The sequence below is a fragment of the Miscanthus floridulus genome, chromosome 3 (assembly GCF_019320115.1).
Source record: "Miscanthus floridulus cultivar M001 chromosome 3, ASM1932011v1, whole genome shotgun sequence".
Taxonomy (NCBI): domain Eukaryota; kingdom Viridiplantae; phylum Streptophyta; class Magnoliopsida; order Poales; family Poaceae; genus Miscanthus; species Miscanthus floridulus.
In genome coordinates, this window is record NC_089582.1 from 5635083 (window position 1) to 5654578 (window position 19496).

Genomic DNA, 19496 nt, shown 5'->3' on the forward strand with positions numbered 1-19496 from the left:
GAAGCAAATGAGCTTTGTTATTAGTACTCATGCTTAATTCATATTCTTTGAGTACATTGTGTTGGCTTGGGTCATATAAGCGTAACTAACTCTTTTGTTCTTATTGACAAAAGCTTATATGAACCAAGCCCGTCAAAAACCTCACTCCATAACATACTCGAGGTGGTATTGTCATCAATCACCAAAAAGGGGGAGATTGAAAGCATCTAGGCCCCTAGTTGGATTTCGGTGATTAATGACAATACAAGTTTACTATGACTAACGTGTGTTTTGCAGAGACAATTATGTTAGGTCATGGTAATGGAGATCGATTGGGCAATCGAGGTTGTCATGCCCCTACGATGGAAATCGTTTCGGATTTCAAAGGATGGACGACAAGATTAAGGATAACTAGTTCTAAGTGTCGATTGGAGTTGGAGAGACACTTAGAGTAGTTTAGGACTTTGTTTTTCCTTTGGCCGTACTATGAAGGGGGGTATGAATGGGTAGCTTGACCTAGTTGAGTCTAGTGAGTTAGGTGTGGTGCACACTTGTTAAAACTAGCTCTAGGTAGCTCCTATGAATGCCTAAGATCTTTTGGAGCAAACTTCATTCACATATGTTCGGAAGTTGGAAGTGAATGGAGGGTCAAAACACTGACCGGACGCTGGCTCCGGTGCGACCGGACGCTGGCCGCAGGGTCCGGTCAGTTCATTTGACCAAGGGGATCAAGTCTGGTATGACCGGACGCTGGGAGGTCATGTGACCGGACGCTGAGGGCCAGCGTCCGGTCGACTCCAGTAAGGGTCCAGACTTGGAAAAGAGTGACCGGACGCGTCCGGTCAGTGTGACCGGACCCTGTGTATCCAGCGTCCGGTCGTTTACAGTAAGCATCCAAGGGCGACCGAACGCGTTCGGTCGGTACTGACCAGACCCTGACAGCGTCCGGTCATCACTTGAAAACAGATTCACGGGTTGAACTGACCGGAGCGTCCGGTCATCACGATCGGAGCGTCCGGTCATCCCGCAGAAGCTCATAATGGTTCGTTTTTTAGGCTGGCTTATAAATAGAAGCTCCACTTGTGAGTGGAGCATCTTTTGCTCATTCCAACAGCTGAGAAACACGTTTGTGAGTGCCAAGAAGAGCAAGGTCCTAGTGAGGTGTTTGTGATTTGAGAATCCAAGAGAGTAGCCTCACTAGCAAATCAAGAGTAGCAAAGTGTGCATCCATCTTCTCATTAGGCTTCGCGTGGTCAAGTGAGAGTTCGTGCTTGTTACTCTTGGTGATCGCCGTCACCTAGACGGTTTGGTGGTGATTGGGAGTTTGGTGTTCACCCGGCGGAGCTTGTGGGTGAGCCAACTCAAGTTGTGAGCGGCTTTGGGTGATTCGCCGCGATGGAGTGTCGAAGAATCAACCTGTAGAGAGCACTTGATCCTTGCGCGGATCAAGGGGGAGCTACACCCTTGCGCGGGTGCTCCAACGAGGACTAGTGGGGAGTGGCGACTCTCCGATACCTCGGCAAAACATCGCTGCGTTCCTTTCTCTCTCTATTTACTTTGAGCACTTACTTTGAGCATTTACTTTGAGCAATTCAATACTTGTTTTTACTTCCATAAGAATTGCTTGCTAGAGTAAGTTTTGAACTTAGGTTGAGAGGTTGTTGTGCATTAATTTGAGATAAACACTTTTCTAGGCACAAGGGGTTAATTGGGCTATCCGTAGGATTTGATTATTGCAAGAAAATTTAGAATTAGCCCAATTCACCCCCCCCCTCTTGGGCATCTTGATCCTTTCAGTTATCTTCAAGAGCCAGATATTGACTCCCGTCATCTACATCCTGCCGGTCACCATCGGCAAATTGAGTGCCAGTGTTGATAATATCCATCATTTCTTCATCCATGTTGTCTCTCGGGGTAGCCATCTAGCTTTTACACCACTAGATATATCTATAAAAAATAAAAATTATATCTGTAAATTGGACTCCTGCAGGATGTGCCACCTCGAGGATAGTAACATTTGTAGATGACATTTGTAGGTCTGAAGTTATCAAATATCCATCAAATTGTAGCTCAAAAACATGTTTAAATAAATAACCATCCATACTAGTACGGATTTTCTACAATTTTCTAACTATTTTCTAAGTTTTTCATTTCATGAAAAAATTAATTCTAAAAAATAAAAGGCATGATTTCTAAGTATTTCATTTCATGGAAAAATTAATTCTAAGTGACCTGCTCGACAAAATTGAGAAAAAACACACGCTCTCATGACCTCACACGTCTTCTAAGATCACATAAGCTTCCGTACTAGTTGACCTTGCTTACGCGATCATCTCGATGGGCATTTCTCTACCGGACGGCACCGTACTTGGCCACGGAAGAGCTCCGATTCTACGAGGAAGGGAACACGGTCTTCCACGATCGTTGCCGTTCTCCCTCGTAGAATCAAAGCTCCTCCTTGACGTCCATTACCACTCAGTAGAGAACATGCTCATCGAGATGAACATGGTCTGTAAGTTCAACTAGTATGGATTTTCTACAATTTTCTAACTAGCCCGTGCCATGGAGGCGGAGGTATGCCCGCTCGAGTACGAGAACTACATGCCCTGCTACTACAACGTCACGGACGCCGTCGAACGTCTCGGATCTGGGGGCCGGTGTCGTCATAAGCTACTGCACAAAATGGAGGAAACGATGAGACACCGGGCCGCGCCCGTGCTCCACTGAGCTCGATGGCTCAGCGCAAAATCGCATTACAAGATTGCCGGCACGAGGGCTCGGCACACGCATCCATCCGATTACAAAAGGTTGGAGCAATTAATCCATCATAAATAGGACTGGCCAAGGAGGCAGTGGCTCACATCCAAGGTGTCAAACGCGAGGTCCAGCTCCTGTAGCCAAAAAAACATGTCAGAGACTTAGACTTTACTCCACCAGCAAGGCAGCAAAGTCCCTAAATAGATAACCTGAGGTCAGAACAAGTTGATCCTGAATCACATAGTAGGCCATGCATGATAAACCTAACTGAGGAAATCGAATTCAAACCCAATCGGCGACTCAATACCAAACCACATTTACTGAAAAAGTTGAATTAATTGCTCGGAGACAACCAACAAAACAAATAAAAGACCCAACTTTTCTTTTCGAGAAATAAAATACGAGGCCTGCAGTTGTGGATCCAATCTGGACAGAAATAATTGAAGTTTCGACACTTCGCCTCAAACAACCAGACACAAGTGCAATTAACTTGAGCCAAATTCTGACCAAATAATTGTTTCAAGCATATCCATCCACATCATATCGGATCCAACATCCAAGTGTAAATTATGATCCGTTGCTGCTGCTGCCAAAACCTCAAATTCTCGACAAAGGAAACAGCAGCACAACACCACCAAAACACCAATAAATCCACACATCATCCTTCAACCTCATCAAATCACACAATATCACCTCCTTGTCAAACCACGCCATCTCACCCATATAAACAAACATAGAGCAATTCGACAGAAAAAGCGCAAACCATCACCCGCAATATAAACTTTAAACTAGTAGAAAGTGTTTTAATACTGAAGGTACACACCAACTTCACATGATGATTTAATGAATGGATCATTGTAATCACAGAAAATCAATAGACTTGAAGAGAAGAGTTGATTTCATTTACAAGGAAATGACTAATCCATATTTGTCGATCAAAATTCAATAATGCCATATATTGAGATCATCACATCAATACAGTATCTTGCTTAATGCAAGCATGTCGGACGCGCTCTGGTGGAGAAGGCTCGGACGACAGCCAAACCTATAGAAGGCTCGGACGCGCTCCGGTGGTTGCCTGGGGGCGGCGGAGGGGAAGGCTCGGGCGCGCTCCGGTGAGGCAGCACGCGCGGGGAAGGCTCCGGGGCTCCTTGTCCTCGAAGGTACGGCAGCGCGGGGAAGGCTCGGGTGCACTTCAGTGGTCGCCTGGGGGTGGCGGCGCTGCTGGATCGGATCGATCTGGTGGAGAAGAGAGGCAACGACGTGGTGGAGATAGAGAGGAAGAGAAGGGAGAAGGGCATGGTTTATAAAGGGAGACCTTTAGTCCCGGGTGATGGTTAGAATCAGGACTAAAGGTTCTTTAGTAGTCCTGGGTGATAGTTAGAATCGGGACTAAAGGTTCTTTAGTCCCGGGTGATGGTTAGAACCGGGACTAAAGGTCTGAGCTTTAGTCCCGGTTGTAGCCACGGCCCGAGAGTAAAGGTGATTTTGGCGGGCCGCGAAAACGCAGCTCACCTTTAGTCCCAGGTGATGGTTAGAACCGGGACTAAAGATCTGAGCTTTAGTCCCGGTTATAGCCACGGCCCGGGAGTAAAGGTGATTTTGGCGGGCCACGAAAACACAGCCCACCTTTAGTCCCGGGTGGTTGATCCACCCGGGAGTAAAGTTTGGCTTCGCGCCGGTTTCTAGAAGTTTTTTTCTTTTTTATATATTTGTTTTATATAAATGTGCAGAGAGTTGTTAATTGCCTAGTAAATAAAATATTAGCAAAAAAATTACAAAAAGAATTCCTGGACCTGGTTTTGCATTATTGTACATAAGAAAAATCTGTAACCTAAACTCTTTTGTTTTACCGTATAAATATTTAACATAGTGTAAATAATAATCATAATTTTCACCATGCAAAAATGTACTACTTAATTAAAATTATTAAAACTATTGCTTTTCAATAGGAAATTAGTTTTCACATCTTATTGACGTTAAAAATTCATTTAAATCGTAGAAAATATGAAAACACGACAAAAAAATCTGAAGTCGCAATTATTACATAATAGGTCTAATACATCACCATATCAAGCTGGGACTAAAACAATTTTTTCACTAATTTTTTCACATCAGATGCATTGCTTTTGCTTTTTGCTTTGTGCAACATGGAAATCCCACTATCAAACACAAATTTAATATGAATATAGAAAAAAAGGAAACACCTAATAAACATCTCTGAATTCATAATTATTACATAATACCTCTAATACATACTGTTAAACATCACTATATATATCAAGCGAGCACAGTAGTGAACTTCTTCTTAACGTATATCCCTTAGTTATGATCGCGTCGTAACCATGGAGTGTCCTCATCATTTAGCTGGATGCTTGGGTCTTTGTTCACTATGAAGGGTGGAATTCGGTCATCCTTTTCATAATCTTCTGATATGTCTGACTTGTCTTCAATTCCGATGATGTTTCTTTTCCCTGAAAGAACTATGTGGAGCTTTGGCTCATTGATTGGGTCGTTGTTGTTTTTCCCTCTCTTCGGTTTTGTAGACATGTCCTTGACATAGAACACCTGATTCATATCCTTGGTAAGGACGAACAGTTCATCTTTGTACCCAATATTGTTGAGGTCCACGGTTGTCATTCCATACTGGTTGTCGACTGCTACCCCGCCTCCAGTCGCCTTTACCCATTGGCACTTAAACAAAGGTACCTTAAAAGTAGGTGCATAGTTTAGTTCCCATATCTCCTCTATGCGGCCATAATATGTTTGCTTATTTCCATTAGGGTCGGTGGCATCTATGCGGACACCACTGTTTTGGTTGGTGCTCCTTTTATGTTGGGCTACTGTGTAAAATGTATTCCCATTTATCTCGTACCCTTTGTATGTGAGGATATGCCACGATGGCTACCTAGCCAACAAATACAGTTGCTCATCAATACTCTCATCACCCTGACATTCTTTTCGCAACCAGTCGCTGAAAATTTCCATGTGCTAACACGTAATCCAAGCTTCAGACTTCCCTAGAAACTAGGATCGAATCAACTCTTTATGTGTCTTGATATACGGATCCACCAAGGAGGAGGTTTGCAGAACTATGTAGTGTGCTTTATTAAAATAATTGTCCTGAGTGCCAATATATGTTTTCTTCCCTAGTGTCCCCTTTCCACATAGTCTCCCTGCGATTCAGGAACACCAATCGGGTCAAGGTTGGGAATAAAGTCAACACAAAACTCAATGACCTCCTCTGTTCCACAGCCCTTGGCGATGCTTCCTTCTGGCCGAGCATGGTTGTGAACATATTTCTTTAGGACTCCCATGAACCTCTCAAAGGGGAACATGTTGTGCAGGAACATAGGACCGAGAATGCTAATCTCCTTGACCAGGTGAACTAGTTGGTGTGTCATGATATTAAAGAAGGAAGGAGGGAACACCAACTCAAAGCTGACAAGACATTGAACCACATCATTCTATAGTTTAGCTAGATCCATTGGATCGATTGCCTTCTGAGAAATTGCATTGAGGAATGCACATAGCTTCACGGTGGCTAGACATACATTTGGAGGTAGAATTCCTCTTAATGCAACTAGAAGCAATTGCGTCATGAGCACGTGGCAGTCATGGGACTTTAAGTTTAGGAATTTCTTCTCTGGCACATTTATTATACCCTTTATATTCAAGGAGAATCCAGATGATACCTTGATGCTTGCTAGGCATTCAAACATGCTTTCCTTTTCTTCTTTGCTAAGAGTGTAGCTGGCAAGACTTAAGTAATGGCGTCCATCATCTGTCTTCTTTGGATGCAGGTTGTCTCGTTCTTTCAAACACCGCAGGTCCTGTCGTGCTTCAAGTGTGTCCTTAGGCTTCCCATACACACCCATGAAGCCTAGCAGGTTCACACAAAGATTCTTCGTGAGGTGCATCATGTCGATTGCGCTATGGACCTCTAGGACTTGCCAATAGGGTAGCTCCCAAAATATGGACTTCTTCTTCCACATGGGTACGTGATCGTTGGCATCGTTCGGAACAGGTTCACTGCCATGTGCTTTTCTAAATACTACTTTCACATCCTTGACCATATTGAGTACATCCTCACTAGTTTGGTTGCCCGGCTTGGTCTAATGGTCTGCCTTACCTTTAAAATGCTTGCCTTTCTTTCTTAGGGGGTGATTCGCAGGAAGAAATCGATGATGGCCAAGGTACACGACCTTTCGACATTTTTTCAAGAATATACCTTTAATGTCATTGAAACAGTGCGTGCATGCATTATATCCCTTGTTTGATTGTCCTGAAAGATTACATAGAGCAGGCCAATCATTGATTGTTACGAACAACAATGCTCGCAGGTCAAAGTGCTCCTATTTGTGCTCATCCCACACATGTACACCTGGTCTGTTCCACAAAAGTAGATGTTCTTCAACTAGAGGCCTCAGGTACACATCGATGTCGTTGCCAGGTTGCCTTGGGCCTTGGATGAGCACTGGCATCATAATAAACTTACGCTTCATGCATAACCAGGGAGGAAGGTTGTAGATACATAGAGTAACAGGCCAAGTGCTATGACTACTGCTCTGCTCCCCAAAAGGATTCATACCATCTGTACTTAAAGCAAACATTAATTTTCTTGCGTCATTTGCAAACTCCAGGAATTCTCTATCGATTGCTCTCCACTGGGACCCATCAGCAGGGTGTCTCAACATATTGTCTACCTTACGGTCTTCTTTGTGCCATCGCAACAACTTTGCATGGTCTTTGTTTCTGAACAGACGTTTCAAACATGGTATTATAGGAGCATACCACATAATCTTGGTAGGGATTTTCTTCGTGGGACGTTCACCCTCAACATCACCAGGGTCATCTCGCCTAATCTTATACCGTGATGCATGACATACCGAGCATGCATCTAACTTCTCGTACTCCTCGCCACGGTAGAGGATGCAGTCATTAGGACATGCATGTATCTTCTGGATTTCTAATCCCAAAGGGCAGACTACCTGTTTTGCTTCGTATGTAGTAACGTGCAATTCGTTATCCTTCGGAAGCATCTTCTTTTGGATTTTCAGTAACTCCCCAAAACCCTTGTCAGATACACCATTCTTTGCCTTCCATTGCAGCAATTCCAGTGTGGTGCCTAACTTTTTCTGCCCCGCATCACAAGTTGGGTATAGCAATTTCTTGTGATCCTCTAGCATGCGCTCGAACTTGATCTTCTCCTTTTCACTTTCACATTCTCTTTGTGCGTCATGAATGGCCTGACCAAGATCATCAGCGGCCTCATCTTCTGCCACTACCTCTTCTTCAGCTTTCCCCATTGCAGTATCATTGAAGGCACCATATTCAGCACTAATGTCATCCAATGCCGGCTCATCTGCATTGTACATCCCTCAGCCACACGTAAGAAAGAATGCACGCCCTCAATGAACTCTTAGGAGCGGCGATCAGCATTGTATATCCAATGCTGGCTCATCTGCATTACATGACATACATAACATATTAAAACCTAGAACATAATTAGTTAATTATACAACATGCATGCCACCACACAAGGTATTAATTTATGAAAGTCTCGCTACAATGTAGACAATCCCAACTACCACTAAAAAAACTAAAGCCAAAATGCACTTCAGCAGCATAAGGATTTTGCGACCAATCCCAACTAAAACAGACAGATCATGCGTTTGTTCAACATCTATGGGCTTCTTCCGTAGGATCACTGCCTCATCAGCCGCCGTAGTCGCCTGTGCAAGAGAGTTTTGCACGTGTTCAACATACTCTTCCTCCCAGTACCAGCCTGAACATCCAGTGCCATACCACTGAAATTAAAACAAAAAATTAGAACTTTAATCACAATCATCATGAAAATAAGTATAAATTAACCATAATCATCAAATGCGACAAAATAACTCACATTGCGATCCAGACACTTGTAGAAGATACGGCCCTTGTTGGGACACTCCTTCCTCACCCGGTACTCCATCACAATCTTCTCCTCACACTTGCCGCATGCAATGAGAGGGAGGTCCGGCCTCAGTCGCTTTCGAACCCGATGAGAGGCCGATGACCTGGAAGCAGTTGCCATCTACTCTCTATACTAATTTTTAATATAATATAAATTTCTCATTTTATAAACAAATAAAATTAAAAAACTCTAAAATTCTCTATATCTCTAAACCATGAAATGTGCTATGCATGCTAGAAATGAAAGCTGAATACTAGTTTTGAATAACTACTTTAACCTTCCTTCATCCAAATATGCAAACTTTAAAGTGATTTTGAGCTTAAATGGCTTACAAATACAAAAAGAATCCACCATAAAAAACCACAAATATGTAGTCCACAAAATGAGATATGCTACTGATGAAACATGAGAGTATAAAGTTGGTAACCTTTAGAACCGAAGAATCGATGGTGGAATCAAAGAAATCTTGTGATTACCGGCGATGAGGAAGAAGAGAGGCCGGCGATGAAGTAAGAACACTGAGCTCGAAGTGGCTCGGGCTTGGGGAGGAAGAAGGGCTATATAGGAGGCGATCTTTAGTCCTGATTAGAGACAGAAACCGGGACTAAAGGTCCCTTTCTAGTCTCGGACGGAGCCTCCAGCCGGGAGAAGACTTTTACTCCCGGTTTGAGGGACCAACCGGGAGTAAAAGTTAACCTTTAGTCCCGGTTGGTAGCTCCAACCGGGACTAAAGGTCCCCTGCAGCAAAAGCCTGCCGCAGTAGCCATTGGGCAGGGACCTTTAGTCCCGGTTGGAGCTACAAACCGGGACTAAAGGTCTCTCTAGTCTCGGGCGCAAAAAATACCAGGACTATAGCCAAATTTCGAGGTGGGATCAAAGGTGGTTTCTCTACTAGTGAAATGACTATTATATTAAACTAAATTCATGTCCATCATCTATTCAAAGTGCATGTCACAAGCGTGTAAATAATTTCAATATTATTTAGTTCTCTAAATCTATGAGACGCGACACGGTGTCCTTAGCAAATTCTTGAACTCGACGACGTCTGGCTTCATCAACAAGCAGACGATTGCGTAGGCCTATAAACAAATAAAAAACTTTTGGGTCAGTGTTGTAGTCAATAAATTAAATCAATGAATTACCCTAAAAGAACCTCACTTTGAAAATCATACGCCTGATTACAAATAGGACTGAATACCAATTCGCTGAAATTGTTAGTAGTGGTCACTCCGCCTATCATGCATGAGCAAAAAAATGTAATAACTGATACTTTATTTAGTCAATACATATGAGGACATCAGTGATACAATATCTCTCTTTCTATTCATTTGTACATGGAGACCAGCTAAAATGCGCAACTCTGATGCCGCTCACCGCCATTCCGATAAGTGACGGCATATGTGTGTATACTTGACGGTTATTATGATGCAGTGGTACTTACGAGTTACAAAATTGATTAGCATCAAACAATAAAAAAAATTGATAGCATGGAGCAATGATAAAATTTTCATTCTAAGTACCTTTCATTCATCAGCACCACATATCTGTACAGTCGCATCCGCACGTCATCCCTTCCTCGAATATTAGACACATGCACAACTATACCAATGACATCTACAAATACAAACGATAGTTATTGATGGAATAGGAGCGTGAATAGTTAACTATGTATTTTTAAATATAGGCGTATGAGGTATACCTGCAAAAAAGTACTCAGCTTGAGCGTATACATCCTCGAATTCCATAAAGGTACGAGGACACTAACAAATCCATAGCTCTCTTGGTGGTGCATTAGCTATACTTTGTGGAGATAGAACCACAAAGTAGTCGGCACATAAACGAAAGATGTAGCCCAAAGGACCAACAAGAGTAGGCGCGAAGCCATCTCTCATGAAGTCATAACATTCTCCTACACGAAGCAAACGATCGAACCTCATGGTTTGGTCACCGTACGCAACCGCTTTCATTTTAGCTCCCTGTAAGAATATTAGATCCAATAGATAGATAACAATGGTCTGTACAAAAAAAAATTAGACATGGTCCAAAAAGATGAGCTCAAAATGCACCTGCTCATCCTTCAAAATTGCACGCAAATATGTATCACCATGGTGATGTCGTACGTTACCATTCCAAAAAACCATGGCACTCACATCCCATATGGAAGATATGTATTCCATTCCCACTTCATGGAATTCAACCCATCTACAATCCCGTCCGTGTCAATCAAAATGATAAAACACACGAGTAAACCTTTGTTGACAGAAAATGATTGTCTCGATCAATTACAAGATAAATGTAACGTAGTTACCTGTAGATGTGTGTAATGGTGATTGCAGGCGGTGGGTCAGCATACACCCTCTTTCTTTGAGCGACCGACAACCATAACCCATATCAGCAACTGAGAAACCAAAATCATGAAAAATATACACGATGACATTAGTCGAACATAATATACTATTATTCTATAGAGATCGGTAAGCAATTAAAGATTTAAAGTTGTCTACGTGCTCTGTGCCTCTGTCCTGTTATCTTGATGACATCATGTGAGGCATCTGAAATAACTACAACACCTACATTGTTAATTTGTTAGCATACATGACAGCAAATTTGATGCCCGTGCGTGGCCACGTGCCAACAAAATTTGAACTGCAGTATACGGTGATAGATCGTGATGCAAATCAAACCACCAAAATGAGATCATGTTTTGGTCGCTATCATGATGCCTTAGAAATAATTTTTGGTTTATGATTTATTATTGGAGTTGTGTAGCATCCAGAAATCCAATCCAAACAGGGCCATGAAATTTAGTATAAAAGTTTAGGTGTCCCGTAGCAATGCACGGGCATGCTACCTAGTATGCACAAACTGCACGTGTTCCTTTTTTCCCTATTGAAGTTCTTAACTTTTGTTTACATATTATACTCCCCAATAAATTCTGAAGACCACTTTTATTGATTACACAGGTATCCCGTGCAAGCAGGAGATACCGTTTGGATGGCACCGTTTGTTCCTCGGTGGTAAGTGTATGCCACCTTTGTGTTTGACATCTACTGACTTGTCTTTTTTCTAGCTAGCTCACGGCTGTTGTCATAAACCATAACGTTCCAGGTATGCTGCCTTTGGTAAGACCAGGACGAGATACTTGTTGTACAAAGATGTCAATAGGAATCCATTGATATGATCGAGAAACCAGAACAGTAAGGCAATAAATCAAATGGTGAACTGTGCCAGGTATGAAGATATTCAGTGGGAGGTGATCACAGGAATGAGAAAAGGAGATCTTATTGTATGTTGAAAAATCTTGAAACCAAATAATGTGGGAAGTTGAATGTTCACTTGTGATGTTCATCACTGCCAGTATTTGGTGACTGGTGTAATTTGAATTGTGATGTAACATATTTTAGATAGCAGTTGCCGATGTGGATATGCTGTGGCATTTGTGAATGGCTAATCCCATGAATCTAGGTGATGTTTGGTTTAGAAATGATACTGCAAATATATACGGTATATATCAAGGGGCAATTATTACAGGGTAATCAGTTTTCCATTTTGTTCGGTTCCAGTCAGGCACGGGTACCGCCCGAGCCCGACGATTAACACTGGACTTGCACTGGCCTGGGACCCTATCCAAGGGACTTTTATGCCCACATGAACCAAACAAATTTAAAGGATTCAGATTTTGAACTGGTGTGGGACTTGATTATGCACAAAGTGCACCAAACAAATTTAAATGATTCAGATTATGCTGTGAACATATAGTGTCTCAAAATTATTGAGCTAAGCACTTTCTATGTGTGGATCTAAAAATCAAGCATGTTCCTAACCCAAAGATGCGTGCATCAAGTATATGGGGGCAGTGGTATGGTAATGGCAAACAAATATATGCAAAAATAAAAAGTCGATAAGTAGGTAATTTTTTTAAAAAAGAGATAATTTCAGACATGCATATTATATTTGTAGTGGAAATAGAAAATAAAAGATAAATATAGTTCTATGATAGTTCCATGTTACAACTTACATCAGGGCAGGATGGGATTCACTAACAGGGTGGACGTTTTTGGAAGACAGAAGATGTTGGAATCTCCTTGTGGCAGTCCGCAGTCCTCCTCGAGGGCACAGCAAGACGGCGAAGGCGATGGTGGCAGGAGACGATGATGGCGACGCGCTATGGCGAAGCACAGCCGGTGCATGAGGGAGGGCGCGAGGGCGGAGGCCGGTGCGAGGGAGGGCGAGCTCAGCTAGAGAGGGTGGGCGCTATGGCGAGGCCACAAAATTTATAGCAGAGGATTGATAGCAGTCTCTCTCTCTTTCCTTTTGTCTTAATTCTCTTTCCTTCTGTGTTAATTCTCTTTCCTTTTGCTCGTTGTCATGTATGCTAGTGCATGCAAACATGCAATGTGTATATGGATCGCATAATAATTTTCTACTTCCTATTTTGCTGTGATTCCTCTATCACATAACAGGCAATATTCAATCAAGGAGAATGGCACGATCAATGAGTAATTAAGATTAACATGTAATCAATGTGTAATCGGTTTGACCAGCCTATAGTACATTGTATATTTATTTATATGAACCTAAATAAGCGAAAGTATAGTACACCATGCAATACGGAAGGATTGCGCAATTTATATAGTAGATAGCTACATTATGAAATTATCTACAAAAAATATTATATTATTTGGTCAGGCAAGCCCATCTAGCAGAATAAACAAGAATACAAAATGACTATCTACTGTAGGAACAAATATATTCTTTATGTAGATACACCAAAATCGGTACCATAAAAACAAATGACTATCAAAGTATGAACTGCAGGAACAAACATATTTTAGCAAGGCCAATAAAAATATTCTAATGCATCAAGTAGCAAAAGGACTTAAGTCTAAGTTCCGTAGCCCCAAGCTCGATCTAATTTTTTATAACTTTTTTTATAACAACAGCTGTTTGTTTAACTTACACAGAGCTACTTGTGTGCTGATTCAAGTCCACCAGCAGCTGGTGTTCGCCACTACAAGTACGGGCCACTGCAAAATTTACAAAGCGTCATTGACCATTATTCTGATTTGGGAACTACATCACCATCTGACCAATGATTAGTAGTGGAGCACTCAAAATACGTACTGCTACCAATTTCGTTGGTTAAGGATCAAACACAATCATCAGCGCATTCCATAGGCAATGAAGGGGAGGAAACAAAAGGGAAGGAAAGACCGCATACTAACACGAACGGGGTTAATGCTCATCTCGCCACCCTTCATCCTAGTGTCCACTCAGCAGTCGCCACCTCTCGCCATCCAGGAGCCAGATCCAGGTCAACCGCGCCGGATCCGCCATACACGCTGCTTCTCACCATCCCTGGCCTGGTCGCGACCGTGACTAGGCAGCAGCGGCCGGCGGTGGGCCTGATGCCACCATGGTCGCAGGAGCAGGGCCATCGTCGGTCAAGGGGAGCAGGGCAGCTTGATAATGTGCTCCACTGGAGGAGAGAACACCTGAAGACCAGCTAAAGAAAAGATGGACACAATATCATCATTCATAAATATGCACTTTTCTTTGTTCACAAATAACCCAATAATTTTGTCTCTACAACAAAACAAGAACAGTGCATGCACTTTTCCAGACTTCATTCATTCAAGCATATATCAAAACTGCATCTGAATTAATTGAGGCTGCAATGGAAGCAAACATCCATGAAAGCTCTAAGAATCATGACTGGATTTAAAATCGTCCATGAATTATGTCGAGAAAGCTTTCATCCAGACTGGATTTAAAATCGTCCATGAATTAAAAATTGTCTAATAGCAATCCAAGAGGACAGGGGAAGCTTTCCATACCAAGCTCTTCAGCTTTCTGAAGCTTTTCATTAATCATGTCTTGAGAATGAAGCTCTGTCCTTGATAAAAACATCAAGAAAGAGGGCAGCCTGCAGCAAAATAGGAAAAAAATTACCACATCAAAACTAAAACATATACTTCTATCATTGTCTCCTTGATATGTTTTGACAACTGCAATATGTCATCCGTCTATGAACATTGACAATATAATCAATATACAGCTGAAATCAAGTAGCCATTAAAACTGGAAATTGATATACAAGTGAGTAGTCCATCTGCACAGGCTGTAGAGACAAAAAAAAAGGGGGATTTGAGATTCGAGAACTGAACTGTGAGACCGCTTAAAATCGGCACTTGATAGCCATGGAATCAACTGGCAGACCGGAGTGTGGGGTGAGCTCCCTAACAAATAATGTTGCTGCTGCATCCCTAACAGGCAATTGTAATCATGGCACTATTGCTGAGTATGAGCTCATGAAGGGGTTAAAGCATGGTCTGACGATGAAGAAAAAAACTTTGATTTTGCAGCTAAGCAAAGTAATCAAGAGCAACTTCGTAGTATGTATGGGAAGAAAAAGAAGAAAGCTGAACTCACCAGGTACAGGTAGTAGAGGCACCAAGCAGAGCGATCAATTGAACCGAACAGAGCGCTAACAATGGAGGCTACTGGACCTCAAGACTGAACCTTGGTTTCTCTGTCTCTATTATGGTAACACAAATCATATTCCATGTTAGAACTACTGATAAGAGCACTTTATAAAAGGGATCTAATTGTAGAAATCGCATAATGGAAAAAAACAAAGCTCTGTAAACGTGGCTACCTAATAGCTCCATTACAAAGAAGAGTCCTTTTCACTTACTACAAAAGGAGATTCTTTCTCAACAGAGCTGAAGCAAAAATATACTTATTAAGAATCTAATTATCCAGAGATTAATATATGCTTTTGTCTGCTAATTTCAAAGCTGGCCAAACTTCCATTCTTTTATCTGCTCCACTATCTTAAAAACTGATCAAACTTCCATTCACCAAACCTTAAGTATTTAGAAAACATTTCCAAATGTTCATCACACATATACACTGTCCTGTACTGAACTAATGGAGCCAATTGTTTGCACCTGTGTGTTGGCAGCAGCGGCACCATTTTCTGCTTGAACCTGCCACCCTAAAAGGATATTGAAACCTGGAGCGATAAATTGAAGAAAAAACATCAGTTAGATGATTACATGGTCATGTGAGCTGGTCAGATTTGGCAAATTAAAATGTTATGGCTTGTGTGAATCTAGCTTGAAGAAAATATACTACTGCTCTGTGTTTGATGAAGAAAAATAGGGAGAAAAAATAGTGCATGCAAAGTAAACACTTAAAATACGAAAACATGCACACAAACGTTACTAGATTATATTATACCTTAGTAAAGGGGAAGAAATAAGCAGCTCAATCTCTGTTGAATATCCACTTTTCTTCACATGGGCCTGCAGACCATCAACCTACAGACTGAGGCAAGGCAACCATTCAGTAATTTTGAAAACGCCATAAGAAAATTCTGCAAATGCCCCAGAAATAAACTCAACTACTGTACAAAATTATATATGAAACTTGTAATTTCACATAAAAAATCAACTCAAAGAATCATGAAACATAAGTTGTATCATAAGCTGGTGCCAACAACACAGGCCTTCAAAACGCCTTTTAATGGTGCAACATATAATTCATGGCACACAGTAAGGTATGTCCAGGCTTTAGAGATGTGAAACTAAAACAAACCCAGCCAAGCATTACAGACAATAAGGAGCCCTCCCTCCATGGGATCATTTTGTAGTATAAATGCAAACAGAAATCAAATGGGATCATTTTTTAGTCCATCCATCATATGGTCACCATCAATGCAAACAAAAAAATCTGAATATATAATCAGAATATAGCATGGTTCCAAAGCGCCGTAAACCTAAGATTTCCACAGACCTGCATTTCCAGAGCAAATCAGGTTCCTGTCACATGACAAACATTCAAAAGGCTTTAGTTTATCATAGATCCATGTATGATCACAGTGTGTGAATCAGGAATAAAAATTCCATTGGATGAGTGCTAACATTGCTGTAATTCCACAAAAGTTCTGCTTAATACTGGAATTGCTCTGGCACTGTACAGATCCAAGCATACAGCTGAAAATGAAGTTGTAGTTATCTGAGCTCTGACGGAACAGCATCCTCAGATGAAGGACCTGCTCCAAATTGGGAGCACTCAAAATCATGAACTCATCCTTTAGAAAATCAAAATTTTCACTATGATTCCTGCCCGAGAACCGAAATTTTCCAAGGAAATTTCGATTTTGAATCGTATACGGTGATGCAGGAAGGTGAAAAGGAGGTGGTGGCAGTGGTTGCTCTCACCTGGCGCTGGGCACGCGGCAGGGCATCTCATCCTCAAACTCGACGGGGAGGCCGAGAAAACCATGGAAGCGGTCCAATGAGACGTGGGCGACGTGGCGGACGTCCGTCGGCCAGCCCATCTCCATCTTCCCGAGCACCAACGCCGTGTCCTCCTCCTTCCTCGCAGGCAACCCGGCTCCGGCGGCCCCGCGCGGCCTCTGCGCCAGCGGCCAGGCGGCTAGCGACTCCGCGTCATGGCCACGCGCGGCTTTCGAGCCCCTGCAGCAGGAGACCCTAGCATCTGCGGCCAGCGACCCCAGCATCAGCGGCCGGTGGCCTCCTCCGCGCCATGACCCGCGCGGGCCCGGCTCGTGGCCAGCCCGGCCTCTCCTCGCTGCCAGCCCTAGCCGGCGGCCCTGAGCACGTGGCTGGTGACGACCTCCGCTCGCCGTGGTCCCAGGGAGGGAGACCGGTGGAGGGAATCGGGTGGGGCCATGCCCATGAAACGCAAGCATGCACGCGCCGCCAACAAATTTACTGGCGGTGGATCGCAGGACGTACCTGGTGCAGGGGACGCGGTGTTCAACGACGGCTTTGATTCGCGCGATCGAGGTCGTCGTCCTGCTTCAAGGGGGCACGATGCCTGCCTCCACCAGCGATGGAGGCCCCGCCCGGCTTCATCCTGCCCGTGATCGAGGTTGCGGTGCTTCACGCGAACTGCAGGGCGAGGGCGAGGGCTGTGGGATCGAGGGCTGAGGGATCGAGGGCTTGATTGACGTCGCGGTGCGCGCTGGCGGCGGCGCAGATCGGAAAAAAAGGGGTGCCACCAGGAGGGATCGAACCGTGGAGGGAGGCTGCGGGAGTGTGGGGCTGGCGGCGGGGGGAGGATGGAGTGGAGCGCGTGATGCGGTATCGCATGGACGGGAAGGAGGAGCGACTAAAAAAAAGTCGCACAAAAAAATTGTCTTACTTTTGTTCTTTTTAGTTGTAGAAGATATGAGAATCAAACTAATACTTTTAAAATTTAATTTTAAATTCATAATTCATTTTGAGAGAACAATAGGTAATAAGGCAGCTGATGCTATAGCGACCTTTGGATGTAATCTTTCTGGTGGCATGCAGACCACCTGGGATGTTGTTCCTTCCTTCGTGGAGGAGTTGGTGACCAGCGATTGTGCTGCGTCTAATGATTAATATAATCTGCATTCCCTCAAAAAAAAAAGATTACAAGAAATGATTAAAACATGAGATGTATTTCCAATATATAATGTGTATATATGGAAATATTTCTTTATTACAATTATGGCATGAGACTAATGAAACTAGATCTGATCATGGGTTACTGAATCCAACCATCCCGATCCAACCAGTCAGGGCATCGGGTCAGGTTGAACTGTTGAAGTCATGATTTTCGACTCATGACTCAACCTAACCTAAAAGCAACCCGGACTAAAGTAGAAAAAATCTAAAAAATAGTCCAATCAAGCTGGTGCATGCGACCGGACTTAGGTCAAATATTTTGACATGACATTTTTTCCCCTGTCATCGGACGTGAACCCGATTTGGCGTCTGAAACCGAAACACGTGCACGGCGCTTTCTAAAATATGCCCATTGAAAAAAATTTAGCAGGATTTATTTGTACAAGAGATATATTACCTGTACATAAGAGCATCTCTAAGAGATGTTCTAAATCTCTCCGCAAGATCCAATTTAGCGATTTAGGAGTCAAAAACGTGTCCAACATGGAACTGAACACATGGGGCCTTTGTTTTGATGAAAATGAACTCAGTTTTCCAGTTTCATTCCTGGAATGTGGATAGTAGTCATTTCAGACAATTTAGGAATTCTGTAGGAACTGGAGATGGTTGAATTTAAGTATATATATGTTAGTAGGATGTCTTCAGCATATGAAAAAATTCTGTAGGAACTAGAAAAGGTTGGATTTTAGTAAATTATTAGTTTGACGCACACATTTCTCCTAATCTCGTAGGTCAGCTTTGGAGCATGTAGTCCCTCCGTTCCAAATTATAAGTTGCTTTGACTTTTTTGGTACATAGATTTTGCTATGTATCTAGGCATATATATATCTACATACATAGAAAAGTTGATGTTCCAATAAAGTCAAAGCGACTTATAATTTGGAACGGAGGGACTAATATTTTGCTGGGTTATTTAATATGTCTGGTGGTGAGTGCGATCACTACTGGATTCAGGTTCTTTGCCGAGTGCCTGAGGCACTCGGCAAAGGCCAAATTGCACTCGGTAAAGCCTTTGCCGAGTGCGGCACTCGGCAAAGAACACACGACAAAAAATTGATCGGCAAAACCCTCTTTGCCGAATGTCTTTTATCGGGCACTCGGCAAAGAAAAGCGACCGTCACGGCGCCGGCCCCGTTGACGGTGGCTTTGCCGAGTGCCAACCCTGCAGGCACTCGGCAAAGATTTTTTTATTTTTTTTTAAAAAAAATTCTTTGCCGAGTGCCCTATTGCCGCCACTCGGCAAAGTTTGAAATTTTGTTTTTAAAAAATTCTTTGCCGAGTGCCCTCTGGCCGGCACTCGGCAAAGTTTAAATTTTTTTTTAAAAAAAATCTTTGCC

General features: G+C 42.8%; 1 long non-coding RNA gene across 9 annotated transcripts; it reads right to left on the bottom strand.

Annotated features, from left to right (window-relative positions):
- Positions 1-9526: 9526 nt before the first annotated feature.
- On the bottom strand, positions 9527-17752 carry LOC136541278 (uncharacterized). Of its 9 annotated transcripts, none has more exons than XR_010780320.1 (12): positions 17461-17752; positions 16921-17200; positions 16621-16751; positions 15938-16518; positions 15646-15710; positions 13918-15230; positions 13653-13719; positions 11001-11090; positions 10759-10894; positions 10392-10668; positions 10213-10306; positions 9527-9771 (listed from the first exon to the last, which is right to left on the bottom strand). It is a non-coding gene; the product is annotated as an uncharacterized lncRNA (long non-coding RNA). The 9 variants fall into 9 exon arrangements; XR_010780317.1 differs by having other exon boundaries at positions 15938-16024; positions 16493-16518; positions 16921-17752; XR_010780323.1 differs by having other exon boundaries at positions 13918-14958; positions 15125-15230; positions 16921-17752.
- Between the last annotated feature and the right edge of the window lie 1744 nt (positions 17753-19496).